Source organism: Perca flavescens, chromosome 1 (genome assembly GCF_004354835.1).
Source record: "Perca flavescens isolate YP-PL-M2 chromosome 1, PFLA_1.0, whole genome shotgun sequence".
Taxonomy (NCBI): Eukaryota; Metazoa; Chordata; class Actinopteri; order Perciformes; family Percidae; genus Perca; species Perca flavescens.
This window is the reverse complement of record NC_041331.1, coordinates 5,117,501-5,138,575: the sequence shown is the minus strand read 5'-3', so window position 1 is coordinate 5,138,575 and position 21,075 is coordinate 5,117,501. Positions and strand designations below refer to the sequence as shown.

The 21,075-nt window shown below is 44.4% G+C and overlaps 1 protein-coding gene across 4 annotated transcripts in view; it reads left to right on the top strand.

Annotated features, from left to right (window-relative positions):
- znf536 (zinc finger protein 536) overlaps positions 1-21,075 on the top strand; it is a 336,960-nt gene that overhangs the window by 89,697 nt on the left and 226,188 nt on the right. Inside the window, exon 1 of one of the 4 annotated variants that reach the window (XM_028578224.1) lies at positions 19,275-19,352. The exons of the other annotated variants lie outside the window; for them this stretch is intronic. The gene's annotated coding sequence lies outside the window, so the exon portion shown is untranslated. Of the gene's footprint in view, positions 1-19,274; positions 19,353-21,075 lie in introns of those variants that run through there. 4 annotated transcript variants of the gene reach the window in all.

The window sequence follows — 21,075 nt, the reverse complement described above, 5'->3', positions numbered from 1 at the left end:
CTGGGAATGTGTATGCAGGCAGGTCAGTGTGTGTAGGAGTTTGCATTTGCAGCTGTGTGTGTGTGTGTGTGTGTGTGTGTGTGTGTGTGTGTGTGTGTGTGTGTGTGTGTGAGAGAGAGCGAGAGTGTGAGTGTGTATTTTCAGGGCTGGTCTCACTTCTCAGCCTTGAGAAAGTCCAGTGTCCAGGCGATGCTGCGGCCTTGCCCTTTCTCTCTCTCTCTCTCTCTCTCTCTCTCTCTCTCTCTCTGTGTATTCAGTTGGCGCTCACTCATAACACCAACAAGGAATGTGTCCCAAAAACACATAAAACACCTTTCTCCTCCCAACCTGTGATGTTGCTCCTTTGTTTGCCCCTGGCTTCCCCGCTGAGCCCCCCTTGGCATTAAGGGCATTATTGACTTTGGCTTTAGTTTGATAATTTTGTCCTCCAAGTTCGTTAGCATTTGGGATTTAACGGATGCGTCATGCAATGTCAGGACCGTTTTCTCCCCCCTTTTTGATGTGTCGAGCGGCGCTCTGTTTTCAGCTGTGTCATTTCCGTAGACAACAGCTTAACACAAACAGGCAAGCACACATCAATCAGAGGTCTTGAAGCAGAGAATTGTTACTGCTTAGCATTCAGCCGCGCTCAGCTAAGACAGTGGTAAATACCTCCAGTGTTGATGAGATGGAAGGTTATATATGTGTGTGTGTGTGTGTGTGTGTGTGTGTGTGTGTGTGTGTGTGTGTGAGGCGGGGGTTATGTCTATTACCCACTTCACATACCATCACCGGCCGCATCGCACACGTCATGTCTGCTCTTTAGCCGCTCTAGCTCTCGGATGTGACCTGTGTAAACTTCTCAGACCTCTGCTAATGAGCAGCACAAGATGGAGGGAGAGGAAGAGAGAGAGGGAGATAGAGAAGGGAGGGGGTGAGGATGCTGAGAGAGCGAGAGAGAGAGAGAACTCCTGCACCTTTAATTATGATCAAGAGGTTTTCACCAAAGGACGGAGGCGTTGCAGTTCTGTTACGCTCGTAAATCTGGCCCCGGATGCCGTATATTGTGTCGAACGATTACTGTACGCCATTATAGTGCATATTCAACTGCCTCTCCAGCACCTGATTTGCATAATTGGATCTTTAATGAAACTTGCCTCGTGGAACAAAAAATAAATAAAAAATGATACAAAAAAATACAAAAAGAGAGATGAAAAAAGTGGTTTGGCGTGAGGGTTTTGGGGTGTGAGGGGTGAAAGTAACACATTGTAGATGAATATATGTTGGACTCATTTCTTAAAAGAGTTTTGAAGAGGTGTGAAGGGGGTTTCTGCTGAAGGTATCAGGAAGAGAGATAACAAAATAAGTTTTGGGGGTAAGTGACCTGCTCAGAAATCCCCCAAAAAAAAAAAAAAAAAATGACATCAGCCTTTTTTCTTTAAGTGGCAACAAATCCAAACACTTCAATTAAATAAATAACAGTAAAGATGAGGAATAACTTTATAGAGAGATAACCTTTCTGTCCTTTCCAACTGAAATCTCAAGTCGAAGACCTTTACACCTCCAGCGTTCAGTTAGACTCATTTTGGATTTTCTTTTTCTTCGTTTTCCTAAATAAAAAAAATATAAAAATACTTAACTTGATGGGCAGTCAGAAAACATTCCTATGAGCCAACAGAGTGCTACGTCCACGGAACGGTATAGATTGGGAGAGAAAAGAGGGTTACACTTGAAGGTATCTACATAAGAGTGACATGACACGGTCATGAACGTGTCATAAACATTATAAACAAGTCATAAATGTTTATGACGTAACGCTTCTTTCAGTAAGTGTCAGTTTTTGTCATGATAAGGGGTTAGGGTTAGGGTTGGGGTTGGGGTTGGAGTTAGGGTTAGTGTTCATGTGTCCCTGACTGTGTCATGACAGTGTCATGTGTTCATGACAGCGTCATGTCACTCTTATGTAGATACCTTCAAGTAAAGTGTTACCGAAAAGAGATACAGATATGGAAAAGAGAGAATATACAGTAGGTAGAGTGATGATAGGATCGAGCGGGGAAAAAAAAAAAAAGGTAGGTTGAGGTATTAGGAAGAGAGAGAGATAACAAAAAAAGGTCTTTTTGGGGGCGGGGGGGGGGTGACCTGCTCTGGCCCGGGCGCTCGCACATCAGCGGCAGTGCTACAAATAGGATGAGAAGTGACTGTGAAAGCTTGTACATTCCCCGCCAGGTCTCGCGGGTTAAGACTACAATAGCGGGATATTCTCTAGCCCGGGGGGGGAGGGGGGCGATTTCAGCTCCTCTTCTGTCGACACTCATTGCACCTACTTGTTACTCAGGGAAGATGGCTCTTTTGTAGAGCAGCCGATTCGGCGCTCGCCTGCTGGAATTCCTCAGTCGCAAATATTTTGACAATGCCTAATCAGGAGCTGTCTTTTTTTTTTTTTTTTTTTAAGTTAGGGGGGGTGCGGGTTGCTCGGAGCTTACTTGCAGCGACCGAGTGATGCTTCTTTTTCTCACATGTCCCTGTGTATTTTAGGGCTGTAACTAATGGATTTTCTCCATCGATTCATCTGCCGATTATTTTCTCGATGTGAAATGTCAGATTGATGGCAGAAGATGTCCATCCAAGGTGATGCCTTCAAATGTCTTTGTTTTTGTCACTTCCAAACCCAGAGATATTCAGTTTAATTTAATCAAACAGAAAAAGAGCAAGAAAACTTCATATTTGAGAGGCTGAAGACAGCCTTTTCTGCCATTTATTGCACTCTTTACCATTAACCGCTCATACAAAACAGCGATCAACTAATCGCTGCCACTTAACGTGAATTCGGAACTCCTTGCATATCTAGTAAAAACGTGTCCGTATTACAAATGTGCATTTGCACGCGTGCGTTTGTCTAAAAGTTTCCGTTCCGTTGGCTCAGTGGATATTTATTCTGTCCGTTCAACCCAGTCGCACGGCAGTTCGTGAAGTGGTCACGTTATGTAATCTATTGATACGTGTTCATGGGGACGTTTTTGTCAGTTTCTTTTCGTGGTGGCCAGCACGAAAATGTAAACTAATGTATTGAAATGGGAAGCACATGTCGTGGTCACGGCACGACTACAGCAGCGAGTAGTACGAAAATCCGCGTAAGGAGGTTGGTTGGGGTGGTGGATGGGTCAAACAATTCCCGACTTTCACCCCGGTGGCCGGGGATCGCGTCCCGCGTGTGGCGTTTTGTTTTCCCGTCAACCGTCCCGTTGTCGCGCGTGTTTTTTTTTTCCTTATCCCAACCGCCGCCATCCCGTTATTGTCGCGCGTCACCCGCGGCCGTCTCCCGGCGTGTGAGGCGTCCTCCCCCCGGGGGTGTGGCGTTTGCTTTCCCCGCTAATCTCTGTATAGTCCATTTTGTGCTGGCCACCATGAAAAAAAACCCGACATAAACGTCCCCGTGAACACGAATCAATAGATTGAAAATAACGTGACCATTTCACGAACTGCCGTGAGGCCGTGTTGGTCCATTAAAGGCGGTGAAAGCCCCCAAAATGATCTTTAAAAAAAAGTTTCCATTCCCTTTACCTGCTTTTTGTGTGCGTGTGTGTGGCAAGGCATCCTTCTCAATAGCTTGATTCAATTCCAACTTGTCCTGTTTCCCTCGGCCTTCGGGAGGCGAAGGTTAAAATCCTCCTAGTGCCACTTTTGCGCCAACAGATAATATCGGGTTATTTGTCTTGTCGCGCTGAAGGATCCATTGCTTGAAAGTGACACTAGTGCGAGAGGCAGGAGGAAAAAAAAGAACTACATTTTATTTTTTTTTAATCAACGCGTTAGGAGAGGGGGATTGTTAGGTAGCTCTCGTGTCTCTGCCGTGAGTGCCCCTCCATTCAAAAGTGGGACGGCCAGTTGTTAATCGAGTGCTAAAACAACCGCACGCTGATGGTGCGTTAAAGCGTTGGCGCGCGCTTAGCTGCCTGCAAGCAGTGGGTTCCTGTGTGTGTGTGTGTGTGTGTGTGTGTGTGTGTGTGTGTGTGTGTGTGTGTGTGTTCCACTCCACATCCGTGGGAGTGGATCATGTGTCAAAGCGGTTTACAGGTGGCTGCAGGGCAGCAGCTCTACAAAGAGGTGTGGGTGGGGGAGGGTGGGGGGGCAGGCAAGGTTCAAGTACCTCCGAGGCTGTGTGACGGCGCTGAACTGAGCAACGCCAGCATCTGAGAGGACCCTTCAAAAAAAAAAAAGCCTCCTTATCGCTCTCCTCACATCGCATCCAGCGCTTTCACTCTTTTCTTCTTCTGTCTCTCTGCCGCGGCCTCTGTCATCCCCCCCCCCCCTCCACCCCCCCCGTCCTTCTCTCCCACTCGTATCTCTCGTTTCATCCTTATCTATTCTTTTATTTTTTTTTCCCGTCTTTCCTCGCTTCCCATTCGTGCCATCTGCCGCTCGGGACTTGTTGCCAGAAATGACGATAAGTTACCCTTTTTGTCTGAATTGAATGTTGTTTCGGACCCCAGGAAGACCGGCTGGGGGTCCTTATAATAAACAATAAACTTACATTTATTGTTGCGCTACCAACTCCGAAAGCATAGGCGTGGATTTTTTAAGGGGTTTGTGTCCCCCCTCCCCCTCCCTCATATATAGTTTTGTCCACCGTTTATGGTATATTATGTTGGCAATTAGTTTCAAACATTTCCGCAGCGTATACTGTATTGTAGTTTCTGTGTGCGCTTGCCATATTTTACACGAGCGATAACTCAGGTAAGCCATCAGACTTTGGCCTGATCGCGGCTGTGTGTCAGTTGACTTGGCTGTGTTTCCCCCCCCCCCCTAACGTTGAAACAAAACCTATAACCCGTTGCCTGAGAGAACTTTGTAAATTGCTTTCTAAAATTGGCCAGAAATCATAAAAATCCTCTTCTTTAAGTGTGCCCTTTTTAAGCCGGATCAAATTAAAGATGGAGGAATGAGTTCACGGAGAGACCACTTTTCTGCCGTTTCCAGTGGAAACCCTCCCCCAGCCCTCATCGTGAGAACAACTGATGGAAAACAAATCAAATATGTAAGATCCCCCACCCGCCCCCCCCCTTTCACTTCTAACACTCAGAACAGTTGATCCCCCCCTCCAGACGACTCTATCTCCCCGACTGTATCTCCAGTTTGCAGCAGGAGACTGCTGAGTTCTCTCCTTAACAGTCGTACCGGTGTCTCCTACTAGCTCAGGAGAATGAAGTCCTGCGAGCTGGTCAGGATGATGCATTCCTTTCACACGTCTTGACCTTTTTATTCAAAATCAAACGACCGATGACGTCTTATCTATGCTATACAACTACAGCGGCTAGCTATGGCTATCAAAGAAGATAGCCTACACCCTCTGTATTGAGAATTCCAGTATCTTCCCTCTGGACGGAGGCTAAAAGTTCCTGGTTACAGAACTACAAGATTTAAAAATAGTTTTGTACCAGAGGCAATCACTCCGTTTTAACAAACGGTAACATTATTTGCACAAAACGCACAAGCACTTTGTTTATGTACTGTTTTCTATTCCTCTTTTTTTCTGTGTTTTACTACCTGTTTTTCTATGTTTTAATGTTTGGTGTGTTGTATGTCATGTTGGGGTCTACAAAGTTTTAAGGATGTCCTGCCTCTTAGACTGTAAAACTAGTTTACCTCTGGGTACCAATAAAGTAACCTAACCTTATCTGGGCCTGACAACACACAACACACAACGCACAGCACACAAACACACTGCCTACCCATCGACAACAGTTTGGGTAGCTCCAAAGTGGAGTTTTCAGTGGAGGGTTCTAGTGTCGGAACAATCTCACAAGTGCTGCTTAAAAAGACTTTTACACCTCGTTCTGTTGAGTTTTTTTTTTTGGTTCTCCTAATTGGTCCCATTTAAAAATACTTAACTTTGACAACTGGCAGTCGGAAAACATTCCTATTAGCCTACGGGAGTACCACATCCATGGAACCGTATAGATCGGCAGAGAGAAGCGATAAATACACAGTAGGCAGAGTGATGACAGGACCGAGCGGGGAAAAGAAACACTTAGAGAGAAAGCGCGGCGAGCAGAAGGAGAGAAGGGGAAGCGAGACAGAGAGACAGAGAGGAGGGATGATGTACTTAACGCTATCTGTAGGCTTCCTTCTCAACAAGCTGCTGCCACAGATCCTGGGAGCCGGCGTTGATAAATTCGGTTTGATAAAAGTCACTGAAATGCCGGCCTGTCTGCGCACCTCTATTAAGCGCCGGTACATTTGTCACAGCCAGTGGAAGTCAACCAAAAGGGTTTTAATGTCACATCGGGCTGAATTAAAGACTCAATCGGAAGCCCTGAAAGGTTTAGGTTTTTATTTCAAGTGACAGTAGTGGTGGTACAGCTGGGGCTGGCGCTAAAGATTACTGGGCTCCAGTTGATCAAGGCAGTCGTTTTACATTTTATATTTGGCTATTGGGAATTTTGTGATTATTCGTTGCTCATTTTAGCCTGGATGCTCATTTTGTATCTGATGACTTTGAGTGAGGGATGGGGGAGTGTGTGTGTGTGTGTGTGTGTGTGTGTGGGGGGGGGGGATGTAGAGGTTGAGCTCATCTCATGTCTGGTATTATTTTTCTAATTCTTTTATTATTATTAGTTTTTTTAATCAAGAGAAATTAGATCTAGGCTGCATTAATCACCAGCCTTCCTTAATGCAGCAAACTGAGGGAGCATTTAAAAAAAAAAAAAAAAAGGCTGCGTTTTAAAAAACACACAACTTTCCCCCTGAGAAGCCCCCTTAATACCACATTACTGTTCTCCATTTATGCAAAAGTAAACAAGTAAACCCAAAAGGCAAATGAGCATTCCAGGCGTTTAAACACACAGCCTTCTGTAAACGCCCGGCGCAGCAGCGACCACATCTCCGAGGCGTAGCTGCATGAGACGCAAAGTAAGCCTTGCTACTGTGCTTTTTTATATACTAAAAAAAAAAAAAAAAAAAGTAAATATATGTTTTTTTTTTTCTTGCTCTTATTTGAGCACAGGATATTCAAAAACAAGTCCTTTTTTATTTCCTGGAACATCATTACCGTACGACAGCAAAAAGGCCTCTGTTAAATATCAGAATATTAAAAGCTTAGGGACTGTACAGGAAATACATGGGTGGGGGTGGGGGGGGCTACATCTACAATTGGTTTTATTCATGAAAGAAAGACCCTCCGCAGCCTTACCATAAAAACAAACAAAAAAACTGCACCACCGTTTTCCCCAATAACTCAAAACAATAAACTTCAGTTGCTGATGAATGGCAACTTAAAGACATCCATCCAAAATATTTGATCTTTCCTTGCTTCTCCTCTTTCTCTCCACACGCACACACACAAAACACACACACACACACACACAAATACACACACATAAAACACACACACAGACACACATACACACACACGCACAAAAAACACACACGCACACACACAAACACACAAATACACACGTAAAACACACACACAGACACACTGACACACACACACAAACACAAACACGCACACACAAACACACAAAACACACACACACACAAAACACACAGACACACACAAAAAACACACACAAACACACACAAAACACATACACACAAACACACAAAACACACACACACACACAAACACACAAAACACACATGCACGCACGCACACACACACACACACACACACACACACACACATCACAAACAATCAGTCGATCCCACCTGGTGTTGTATTTAATTAGGTAAAATACACATTATGTGTGTGTGGGCGCGTGCATGTGAGCGTGTGTGTGTGTGTATGTGTGTGTGCATTTGCATTTGCATTTGCCAAGAGCTGTCAGTCTCTCATGAACTGCTTTAAAAGCTGCTGTTCAAGGTGGGAGCTAAATACTATTTATCTATTATTTATTGGCGTTATTACCGGGGTTGAATTTAAAAAGAGAGCTCTGTCGACGTGGGAGAATTCCCCCGGCGCCTCTTTCTCCTTTAATACCTCTTTTAAGTCATAAGATACGCTCCCGTCCCCTGCTGGGTAAAAAAAAGATGAAAAAAAATACAGATCTCCCGCAATTTCCTCAAATCATCTTCTTTTTTTTTTTCTTTTTAAGTTTTTATTTTCAAATGGCCAGCCTCATCATCTTCTGTCTCTCCAGCCACCAGCCCCGTCTTCCTTTTTTTTCCTCTTTTGTTTTGATCCGTGTCTTTTTTGTTATTATTATCATCGGCATCGTGCATCCATGGTGTGGTTGAAGGCCTGAAGGGTGCGGGGGGTGTGAGTCCCAAAAACTGAAAACAAAAAAGTCGATGGAGCTCGTTAAAGACAGAACAGGAGCAGGAACGTTTGAACTGTCCCGGTGTATGATGGTAACTCCGTTTGGTACCGAATCACACGCAGGGACATGACTTTGCTCACTGTGCTCACCAAAACCGGCCGCTGCAATTTTGGGTCGTGGTGACGTGGTTCAAAAGAAGTCAGACGAGGGATGTAAACATGCAGCGAGACACCCGGATAGATTTGAAACAAACCGACCGAGCTGCGGCACGGTGAGTCAGTCTCAATAACCGATGGTACGGTACCACGGCAACAAAAAAAACAAAAACGTAGATCAAAAAGCATTTTCCCCCATAGACCACCGTTAGAAAAGAGACATGACACCTCAAACTGTAAACAAAGTCTGTTATTAGCATGGATGGCTCTGGGGATGATGTCGATTTTTGATGACATTTGTGTTCCCCCTCAGGATGAATAATAATAACTCTGTTTTCATCTAGCACCGTCATTGGGTCAAAATTTCAATTTGTCCAATACTTTTGATTTCTAAACCAAATACCTTTTCGAAACTGACATTCCCATCAGCCTTGGATGTCTTTTGTGTTTAGCGTTGGTTAGCAAACGTTAGCGCGCTTAACGCCCTAAACAAATATAGCGATCTGGCTGTAGTAACCATCGCGGGGAGCAAATGAGGAAGTAAGATAATACAAAGTAGAAGAGCGCCAAAGAAGGCAGGTCATTTTAGTAGTAGTTTAGGTGACTCATTGTAAGCCAATCCCTGATGTTTTACCAACCCTGACAGAGTATTTTTCTTGCCTGAATGTAACTATTTCCGTTTCACATAGTTAACTACATGTTTAAAATGGCTTAAAACGGCGACAGTAACGTGAAATACAACGGTCATATCACTGCGTTAAATAGATATATGTTGATCGGGGAGTCATAGGCAGTCAAACTATTATGTCATGTAGGTATGAGGATGTGCTTTTTGGTACTGTACTAGTACTAGTTGTAGTAATACAACTTTTTTTTAATGCGACAAGGGATTATTACAAATATTATAGCTCGTGAGACCGTCCTGATCTGGCGAGCTCCAGTTTTCCACTCGCAGATCAGCCTGGCGTCTTGAGATAGAGAAAATTTGGAGCCGTTCGCCAAACGACTGACCAATAATCTTTGATTTTGAGGCGCGTTTAGGTGTGACGCAACGAGAAGCGACTGTTTCGGCAAGAGTTTGATCTGATTGGTTGATTTGGCCCGTCTATTACCAGCATAGGTGGTGACACACGGATGGTTTATCCAATCAGTGAACCAGTATTTTCGCCCCTTCCCAAAAGTTCTCCTACGGAAAGTTCCCAGATGGATATGCCGAGCAAATGCGAAGCGATCCATCTGGCACAGTCAGGTTACTGGTTTCTTGCCGTGTCTGACTTTTTTGTTGCCACGTCACCGTATCCGTAGATCTCAGCAATGACTTTGCTGAGTAAAATGTTATGATAACCAACACAAATGAAGGCCAGAACCTGTGAAAATGAGATCCAGGTTGCGACAAACTAGAGCTATCCTTTCAGCCGGAGTTTAAACCCGGTGAAGAAGTTCTGAAGTCGTTGAAACTGATATAGAGCTTTATCAAAAGCTCCGTATGCTCATTTAGTTCCACAGCGCAGTTACTTTTACACTTATTGCCCCCTTCCTGTCCCGACGGAGCTTCCTCCACACACTCCACACCCGGCCTGTGACCCCCGTTGACCCGAACTTACTCTATCACAGGAAGTCCTTCAACTCTGTTCTCATATCCTCCCCAAACACCTCCCCGCCAACAGGACAATCGTTGCAGCGCTGCTTCGGATTCGGGCTCGGAGAGGTTTTTTTTTGCTCCACCAAGGGGAAGTTGAGTTTGAGTTTATTTCTCTCCGTCTCCCTCGTAGCCTCCGTCTCTCTCTGATTGCCCGATCAGCCCCCCGAGTGCTTTGAGGCGCTCTTGCTGGATCCCTGTGATTAGAGTAAATGGCCCACCCTGCTCGCCGGAGATCAGGGTCGGTGTGCGGGGTTGAGTGGGTGTGAGGCGGACTGAGGAGGACGCGGTGAACAGAGCAGAAAAGGATGTGGAAATTGACGGATGAAAAGGCAAAGAGCACAGAGAGTAAAAGTAGACACAGTTAACAGTTAAGTGTTTGACGGCTGGTCAGGGTGGAAGCCCATGGGTGACGGGATCCTATAGGTAGCTGTAATTCCATGTTTGCTTCATATTATGCTACCTTATAGGCCCTTCAGATACCACAATATCACATTTTTTGCTTTGAAATTAGGGAAAAAAAGACATCAGCCTCCCATTGGTAATTCTATTCTCTAAATAGGACATTTGGGGATTTTTTTTTGCAGCTCCACTGTCTCCCATTTAGCATTACAAATGGTGCGTCCCACAAGAATGAAACATATACGCCAGTTAGCAAATACACCAGTTTCAAGGTATTATGTGCATATTATATTATTGTCGAATGTTAAAATAAATTGTAACTGATTGCCATCTTGGCAATCACGTCCTTCTCTCAGAATAACGGGAAGGTGGCATCATACTCAGGAGGAATGTTTCCGGACTCAGTCGGCTCAGGGGGGAGTGATGGTCTACAGCAGTGGATGGATCTCCTCTGCAGGCAGTGTACTTAGCAGAGACGTGTGTGTGTGTGTGTGTGTGTGTTTGTGTGTTTTATTCACATATGTGGACTGGAAGAAATTCTCAGCCCGCAGGTGTGCTTAATCCTCCATGTGTGCGTTGCCTCTGTCTGTAAGAAGTGTACGCTGTCCCTCTGACTCGGCATTGTGTACCAGTACCTGTCGCACACGTGTGTGTGTGTGTGTGTGTGTGTTTGTGTGTGTGTCAGTTACTGCTGGGAGGGGCATTTGATCCAGCCGAGGCTCGTGTTTGTGTGGAGCCCAGCGGAGAGCAGCGGAGGTCAGTCTCCTCCTCAACACCCCTTTTTCATCCAATTTCTGTGGCTGCGGGCGGCTGCTTGCCGCGCTTTTGTTGCCGGAGGTAATCTGTGAAGTGATCTTAATTATGGAGGTTCGGCCTGTTCCTCTCTTCACCCCACCTCTCTCTCTCTCTCTCTCTCTCTCTCTCTCTTTCTCTCTCTCTCTCCGTCTTCCTCTCTGTACACGCTTTTAATCAAAGAGCGTAGTTAGCCCGTAATGAGGGCGGAGGGAGCACGTGCGCTTCTGCTTACACATGCTGCGAGGCTTCGAGGAGGAGGAAGAGTGAGGAGGAGGAGGAGGAGGAGAGCGAGGAAGGATGGGAAAGGGTGGAAAGACAAATGATTATTCAGTTTCCGTGGCATGTTTGTCAAGAAAATAATGCGGCGGACCAGTCATGTGGATTTTATTCTGATGTCTGCCGTACCCCCCAAAACTGAGTGGTACCAAAAGTAGGGTTGGACTTATGTAATATCGCTACATTTTTATTTTTTATTTTTTGGGCTTTTCCACCTTTATTTGATAGTACAGCCAGGTGAGAAAAGGGAGAAAGAGAGGGAAGACACGCAGGAAATCATCACAGGTCTGATTCAAACCCTGGACCTCTGCGTCTTGGCATAAACCTCTCAGTATATGTGTATATGTGCGCCTGCTCTACCCACTGAGCCAACCCGGCCACAATATTACTACATTTTAACAAAATTCATTGGCTATCATAATTAAATCAATTTGACCTCTACAAGTTGGACTCATCAGACCTCTAAAGCCACGTTTCGAACACACAATAGCAAATATGGGAGATCATCCGCTGGCTGCTGTGGATATAGTGTTGCATTTCTAACGCCGTGCGTTTCTCCCTTCGGAGCACCGACGCCACACGTAACGTTAAACAGCGAGACAATTAATAACGAGACAAATCAGCTGCCTTATTTTTTTTCCCTCAGTGCACATCTAGAAGTATATAGATCAGTGGAGATAAAAAAAAATTTGGAAAATAAGAAAAAGTTGTGTGGTGTATTCCTTCGAGGAGAATGCTTATGGTGAAGGAGGAGGAGGAGGGGGATGTTGAGAGACCTGGAGGCAGGCGGGGGGGGGATGGAGGGGGTGGAAGGGGCAAAGGGGAGCCCTGGGGGGGAGGGGGGTTGGAGAGAAAAGGGGAGTTAGATGGGATCCATTACACATAAACAGCCTAGGCATTGATGAGATGATCCGAGGAGGATTAGGCCGACAATCCTGATGGACACTGAAAAGGTGACCATAGGGGAGGGGCGTGTGTGACTGAATGTATTCACATGAAATGTGTGTGTGTGTGTGTGTGTGTGTGTATATATGTGGCATGTAGCACAATAGCATATGCCGTATGGCCTCATTATGATACCCCCACTCCCCACTGGCGCTGGCGTCGCCGCTCTTTAAGCGTTTCCAGGTCACGGCGAGGCCAAAGGGCAGCAGCTGGGGCATGAGTGCCAATCAAGTCAGCGCTGCGTCACTTTGAGACGCTCTCGTTCTCCGATGTGTCGCACGGGTCACACGTGACATCGCTGAGCTGGTTTCCCCTTTGTCCCTCGCTTTTTTTAATGTGAAGGGTCGTGTTGGAATTCAAGGGACCGAATGAATGAACCATGGCTCAAACTAATGCTGACACAACCGTCGTGACGATCGCTTAGGCTCCTATCCAGTAGAAATATCCAAACACTTGCCTGGTTGAGCTTCTCCAGTGTGAGAATGCGTTGTTTTTCTAGGTTTCAAACCATCACATGTTACGTTTCTTTGGATTTGGGGCTGTAGGTTGAGAGACGAGTCACTGGTTTAATAATGTAATGCAGAAACGACCTTGTTGATCGTGAGAAAATTTGTCTGCTAAAAATCTTTTGAATGACTGCTTGAGTCATTTCTGAAACACCTGAGTTTCCTAAATCATTCCTGTCAGGTGAAAACCTTGTGTCCAAAACTTGTTTTTCATGGAATGAAAAAGGCTCATTTGTAGTTTGCGGTGTTACCGCAAACCCATTTTAACGGCGTCCATTTTTTTTTTTATCGTGAGATTAACATTCTTTTTGGCTTAGCAAACTTTGTAGTTTTTTTCACGTGCTGTTGCAACAACTTGTAGTAACGTTAAGAAAAACTACAACACCACATCGGATCTAGCTAGACCGGAAACAAACTTGTTTGGGCTCGCGAGCCGGCCAAAGAGTAGTGGGCTAATGTTAACGTTTTGAGTGGATGGCGAGTGCGAGACGCCGAAATGGATTCTGAATGGAAAGTTGACTTTTAAAAAGTTGCCGAATGGTTCCATTGACAAGACCAAAGTGATGTGTGCGTTTTGTCGTTGTGAGCTGAGCTATCATCGCAGCATGTCCAGTCTGAAATACCACTTGATAGCCAAGCACACAGCTGATGCCAATTCTCCCCCCCTCGTCAAAGCCAGGCGACAAAAGCACAAAGCGAGCCAATCCACTTTTCCATGTTGATAAGAGCATTAAAATGAGAAAAAACATAAGGGGACAAAAAGAAATCAAGGGACATTTAGAATAGATAAAAATATGAGATTAACTATGACATTAATGCGATTAATCGCGATTCAATATTTTAATCGTTTGACAGCACTACTAATTTGACAACATTTGGTTGAGCTAATAACGAAGTCCGATGAAATGGCCTCGTCACTGTTTGAATATTTGTTAAAACAGACATAAAGGTTGAACGATAGCATTATTCTATGAAATATAAATCAAATGACGAAATATGGAGATACGAGTATTCTGCCCGACAACGATGAAATGTAATGTTTGTTTTTGTAGCGAGCCTTGATACCAGCCGGTTGGCCTGTTGGCTGGACTAAAGAAGCCGTCTGAACACGTCGACTCGGGAAAACTTCCGATGGGCATTTCTTTGCGACGTTGTACGTTCATAGACCAAAGGAGTCGCGTAAGAATCACGACAGAATGATTTTCTTCGGATTTAATTCAACACTTGTGTTGTCTTCCTTGACCATGCAACTTTTTATTTTTCTGGGTCAAAATTTTACCTTTTTTTTTCCTCGTTTTTGACGTCTTTTAGGACACTTTTGTTGCTTTTCCAAAATGCTATAAAATTGAATAAAACTTGTAGGGAGCCATCAACGTTATTTCTTTTGAAAATTTAGTTGAAAGAAACCCAAATTTCTGATATAGAAACTTTTTGAAAATGGGTCAAACAGGATCATACAGAGTTGTCATGAAAGCTAAAGAGGTAGCAAACTCCTGGTGTGAAGAAGGGTACAGACTTTTTCTCATGCCTGCAAAGTAGTCTGTGAGTTGGATGGGAGACAGCGTGTGTGTGTGTGTGTGTGTGTGTGTGTGTGTGTGTGTGTGTGTGTGTGTGTGTGTGCGTGTGCGTGTGTGTTACAGTGAGGCTGCTAATTCCTTCAGGGTCAAGGGGAGGGGCGGGGTTAAATGGTGTCACAGGAGAGGTCAGCGGTGATTAGCTGCCATCTGAACTAATGACTGAATGCTGAACAGGACAAGAGACAGGAAGAAGATGAAGAAGAGGGAGGGGTAGCCTACTTGAATTTGGGTTATCGGTTTGTTGAAATCATCGTATGTGTGTGTGTGTGTTTGTGTGTGTGTCATTGTGTCGAACAGTTTCTCCCCTTCCCATTTGTACCTCCCCCCCTCCTTTCCTCATGTCCTTATATTATTAAAGGTTGCCTCCGTGCTTAAGTAAGGCAAAGCAGATGGCCTTTTTCATAAATCATGCTTATAAGATGATTACAGGCGTCGCCACCCACCACTCTCCTCTTCTCTTACGGTACAGTAGTGCTTACAGTTTTCCTCAAGGCCTGCTAATCTGGCTGCACTTTTAAAAAGAAAAAAAAGAAAAAGAAAAACACAGCTTGAGCTAAACTCCGATTATTTTACCGACCGGGGTCAAAGGAGACACCACAGTTTGAACCCACCGATAGCTGCGAAAACAAAAACCAAAAAGGTGACAAGTGGAGAAAAGAAAAAATGCAAAGATAAGATGACTTCTTCCCCTGCCAGTGCCTCCTCCTCCTCCTCCTCCTCCTCCTCCTCCTCCTCCTCCTCTTCCTCTCAGCGTTACCCCCCTATGCTTGTTATGTTCCCGAGCTCGGCGCAAAGTTGCTCCGAACAGGATGTTAAATATATGGCACGGGGGAGGAGGGCGAAGGAGAGGAAGAGGGATGGAGGAGAAGTGAAAAGGAAAAGGGTGTGTGTGTGTGCTTGTGCCTGTGTGCGTTGGATTATGTCTGTGCCGTTGCACTATTCCTTGATGTATGCGCCGTGTCAGGCAGTCATTGTCTCCTGGGTAAAGAATGATAGTTCAAATACCTAGCATCTCTCCCCTGGTGCTCCAAATGCTCGCCTTTGAAGTTTTTATAATCCATCTGTCATCTGCGAGCAGGGAGGGCACATGTTCTGTACCACTCAATTACCAAATTCTCTTTTTGCCAGCTACAATGAGACAGGAAGCAAATAATATGGGCGAGCCTGAAAAAAAAAAGAGAGAGAATAAGGGGGGAGTGGGGGGGTATAGAAAGAGAGAAAGAGGGAGGAATTGCTTGAAATCCTGCGTTCCTGGCTTTCTCACGCACTTGATTGTGTCCCCTCGCTGCCTCTCATAACAGGAGAACAAAGCCTGTTTGTTGTGGGTGGAATGCCTAAAATGCTTCCTACTGTTACAATTATGAAGAATTTGATTGAATGTGTATTGTTTCAAGGGCTTGGCGATTTTGATCATTTTTTTAAAAAAGTGATTTAGATTGTTATTCTGCTTCCCTACTAGCAATAATAACCAGTCACCTAATCAAATTCCATTTGATATAAACATTTCGTCTGTCATAAGGGCTGCTAGATGTTGTGAATGGCTCGTGTGAGCCAAACGGGGGGGAAAAAAAAAGAAAAAAGAAGTGTGTTTTGATTATCCATTATTCATTACCGACGCTAAAAGATGCATTCTGATAGGCTTTTTGTCAGCGGCTGGATGGAGAATCTAATGAAGTTTGCTGCACTTGTTGGTGTTAAAAAATCGTCTTTAATTGGTAAACCGCTTTGTTGTGCGTCGCTTTAAAGCCGCGCCGAGGCCACCGGGAAAAAAATAAATAAAAAAAACTTCAGATAACCGTCTGAAAAATAACAGCAGCAGCAGTTGCAAATTATAACTCTGAAACATATTTCATTTACATACGCCACGGGCCCCCTTTTATAAGCCGTCTACCTTTTAATTCTTTTTAATATTTAACACGCGGTACGAAAACAATAAAAGACGTCTCAGATCTCTGTGTCTGTATTTTTCGTTTACATCGGAAAAAAATCCCCCCCTTCTGCAGTCCTCCCCCCCCTCCCTCCCAGCTCCCCCCATATCCGAAAAAAAAGCATCCTCACAGGGAACGAGATGAAAAGATTGTTTTGAGAGAACTCGAAAGGAAATTTGACATTCTTTGGTTGCTTCTGAAACTTCCAATATTCTGCCGTAATTGTTTCATACAAGTTATATATCTTCATTTGAATGAACGGGTGGGGGGAGGCGGGGGAGATGAAGAACACGTCGGCCTCTTTCTTCCAGAATAGAAGGCAGCAGAACCCATCTGGTTGGGTGATCCACGGCTGGCCCTCTTGCGCTCATCGTTGAAATAATACTCCCTCTAATGACTCCCACATATTCTGAAATCTCCCTTTTGAAATTGGTCTTGGCAGATTATTTGCAGGTACTTGAGTTGCATCTGTTTGCAATTTTGCAAATGTGGAAGACTTTAATGCTCGGGCAGGGGCTGGTAGAGCAGAGAAGAGGCTATTTTTAATCCGCGGGATAACACCGGCTGTCAGTGTGAACGGGCCTGGGTAGCAGCCCGCACCTTAACCTCTACATTTTGACTTTGTCTATACCCAGGTGAAACAATGCTTGTCCATACCAGGGGGTCAGCAGTCTTTACTACCAAAATAGTCGTTTTTGGTGGTTGTGGATGGGGGTGGGGTTAGTGTGAAAGCAGGACGTCAGGTTAGTAAGAATAGATAAATATTCAAATAGAAGCGTAAATGCTTTGGATCAAGTCATGGCGGATATACCCAGTGGCGGAACGTAACAGTACGAGTACAAATTTTAGCTATTTACTTTAGTTTTTTTTCATTTCACGCCACTTTATACGGTGTTTGGTGTTTTAAGCCCCCAACATCGCCTTCCAGGCAGCGCTGCCCGGAAGGCACTAGGATTAGCCAATGGTTAGTGTCGCTGCCCGATGTGAGTCGAGCGCAGATTTGAGTCGCGCATGCGTCACTTTGCGACACGTAGCCTCCAAGATGCTAACGGCTTTTTGAGCTAACGCACAGTCTATGAGCTAACGTTAGTAATCAAACAATCAGAGCTAAAGCATTTTTGAAATGACTGCTTCTGCTGCTGGCTACAAGTTAACAATCAAACACAACAAAGGCTGTCACTTGAATGGCGTTTTGAGCGAACGCTAGCAATCTAACAATCATAGATAGCTAAAACGTTGAAATGATTACGATCTGCTGTTATTTTATGAAAAGAGAAACATTTATTATTTTATGGATTTCACAAATTTCAGTAAGACACGTTACGCCGTACACCGTTTAAATCTGAGCATGCGCGACTCACATCTGCACTCGACTCAGATCGGGCAGTGACGGTTAGGGTTAGGTGCCTTGAAGAGGGAAATATGTTACTCCACTACTATTTGACTTAGCTGTTGTCGTCCTATGAAAAACCTGTATCTCCAAATTGGTCGATTTAGATTTTGTTTCCCGAAAAAAAGTAAAAGATTGAGTGTTCCTTCGTGGGAACATTTCTCCGAAGTTAAATATTTCGAAACCCATTAGCTTTCACACAAAGCTGAAAAACAGGCCTGTTTTTCATGGCTCATGGAGATGCATGGTGTTGACCGGTTAGGATTTGACATCAAAACAAGTGATCAACTCATAAAATGGAATGCAGTGTTGCTGCCAACATTATTTAAAGTAGTTACCGTTTGCTTGCCCCCCCCCACCCTTGACCGAAAACAACTATGAAACAGTCCCTCCAGAAAAACGCGATTATGCGATCGCATAATTCAACGCATAATCAGCCAAAGTCCGCATATTGATGCGGGGGCCACATTTTTTCAAATGCGCCGCATAAATTGCCGATTTCCGCACAAAATATAAGGGGCTTGCATGATTTCATAATCCCCGCATTTTTGTTGCAAAAAAGTCACATATATCTTAGCAGAAAGTTGAAAAATGTTGCGTTTACGTCACACAAGAGCAGCCATTTCCCCCTGTGGCCATGGGAACGTTGATGAAGTGATTATGCAACGTGAACATCATCAAATCACATGCTAATATAACATTCACAGGGGGCATTTTTCTTCATTGAGTGAATTCACTTTTGATACTTTAAGTACATTTTGCACATAATACTTTTATGAACATTTCCAATGCGGTAGTGCTACTTGTATTTGATTACTTTTACAGCATGCATGGCATTTTTACTTTCACTGAATTAAAAAAAGCTACAAATTCTTCCACCACCAGTGCAAAGTAGTCTCACGCATTGTATTAAGTCATTTTAATACATATATCATAGATAATATTGCCCCCCCCCAAAAAAAAAAAAAAACCTGCAGGCCCATGAGTTTGTCAGCTATTTTGTATTGTCCAGTATAAAGTGCAGTGATCAGCGAAGCTAAACCAAAGCTGAAGTGATTGTGACTTCAGTCCTTATTATTTCTACCATGTGGAGAGCAGCTGACCAGCTTAAGCCCCCCCTCACCCCCCCTCACTCCTCCCCCCTCCCTCTTCCCTTTTAAAACTGTAATAAGGTGCCCTATTGTCCTGTGGCGGGGTCCGAGCCCACCCGGCTGACTGTAATTGCATAGGTGGTTACAATTACATTAATTACATATTTCATCAACACTGTTTATCCAGCCGCACGGTAAATGAAGAAGCCAAACTTTGAACTCGGGCTTTTGTTTTTGCGTTTCTTGTCTGTTCCCCCCACCCCTAACCCACCCCTTTCTCTTCCTTGCTTTTTTTTTTGTGGTTGTTTTATTAGGAGCGAGAGGAGGGGAGGTGCCAGAGGAGGAATTATGCTGAAAGTGTATGCCTTGCAACTTTTCCCCTCCCTGTTGGAAATGTTTATTTGAACAGTAAGCTCATGATTTGAATATTTGTAATCCATGCTTAAATTTACAGGCCAGATGAACTTTTTGGCACAGAATGGCAACCATAAGTAGGATTTTGAGAAAAGCTTTACAAAATTTTAAGCCATGTGCAAGGCTTATATAATTTAGGAGGGGGGGTGGGGGGGTGATATGCACAAATAAAACGGGCTCTGTCTTATTTACTTTACACGCGCAGAAAAAACCTGCATCATATGGCGCCTGACGTATATATATATATAAACTCGTTAACTTCTGTCCTTCCGTCCATACTTTTACAAAACAGAATCTAAAGCTAACAAGCAGTTGCCTATGAAATACTTGAAGGAATAAAATAGCCCCAGAGGCGCAGGCACTCGAGTCGTCCTCCTGTGTTGGATGTAAATGAGCGTACTCCGTATTGACTTGCGCTGTTCGGGGATGCCACCCATATTGTCGGCTGGGAGGTGGCTGGGTCGCCGTGGCGGCGTCGTCGAGTGGCAGAGAGTGATAGCGAGGGAGAGAGAGAGAGAGAGAGAGAGAGAGAGAGGTCACTGGAGCGGGGAGAAAAAAGGAAGGCTTTCTTAAATGATGCTAATCAGTCCGGAGGGGCCTGGCCCTCTCTCCCTCATCAGCCTGCTGTAATTCAGATGTGCCGAGAACCTGGAATTAAATGTGTCACTGTGAGGCGCGTGTGCTAGCCTCTGTTTGCCTTGCATCCACTTGTGTGTGTGTGTGTGTGTGTGTGTGTGTGTGTGCGCGGGGTGTTTAGGGGTTAAGTAGAACCAAATTAGTGGATGGGAGAACTAACAGCAGCAGTAGCTTTCTGTGTGGCTACTTCTTGGTGAATGTCAAGATGATTTAGCTGCTCTTCTGCTCGCCGTCTGTCTCTAAGCACTGGCCCTCCAATCACCGCTCGGGGCTGTCTGTTTTGTGGCCCTCCATGCAACAAATGAATATTAAATCTGCACTGGGCAACTTCACACACTGGCAGGAGGTTAGAGTCTGAAATATGAGGACGCTGAAGCCCAGAAATCCTGCAAGGTATAGGGGTCAGTAAACTGTCTTCGTCTGCAGCGTCTGCTGACTGAGGGGGGGGGGGGTGGAGAACAGCTTCTCAGTGCTTTCTGAATCGGTCAAATCTGGAAATTCAGTCGGGGGCACTGTCTTGGCTTTTGCAGCTTTTGTATATGAAATTTCAAATCGTGGAACTTTTAGTCACACAAGCAACACTAGATCAGTGCTGACCACTGTTGGGGTGGAAACGTTTCTATACAAGTGCCGATATACCTGGGTTTATATATTCAAAAAACAATATTATAATTTTTTCATGTCGGGGAACAGAAACATGGTTTCCTAACAAAGCATTGTTTTATTTTTCCCCAAAAAACTAAACTTCTTAAACTTTCCATATACAGTACATACAGCTGTACAAGATTGTTACTGAAATAAATGGTCTAAAATTGGCAAAAATTATTATTTCAATCAGGACAAAAGGATGATTTTAAACTATCTTATTAACTCGTATTAACTATCTGACCAAGGAATAAAGGAGAGTCTGAATTTCAGCTAAGTTTTTAATACTTTCCAAAACACATTGTTCTTTACCGAAAAAAAAAAAGGATTGGGGTTGGATACCCAGCTCTAGTGTTGGTGAGCGTGTCCCTGTGTGAGCACACAAAGGTGTCTGTGTTGTCTTTCTTGCCAACGAAGGGTGTGTGTGTGTGTGTGT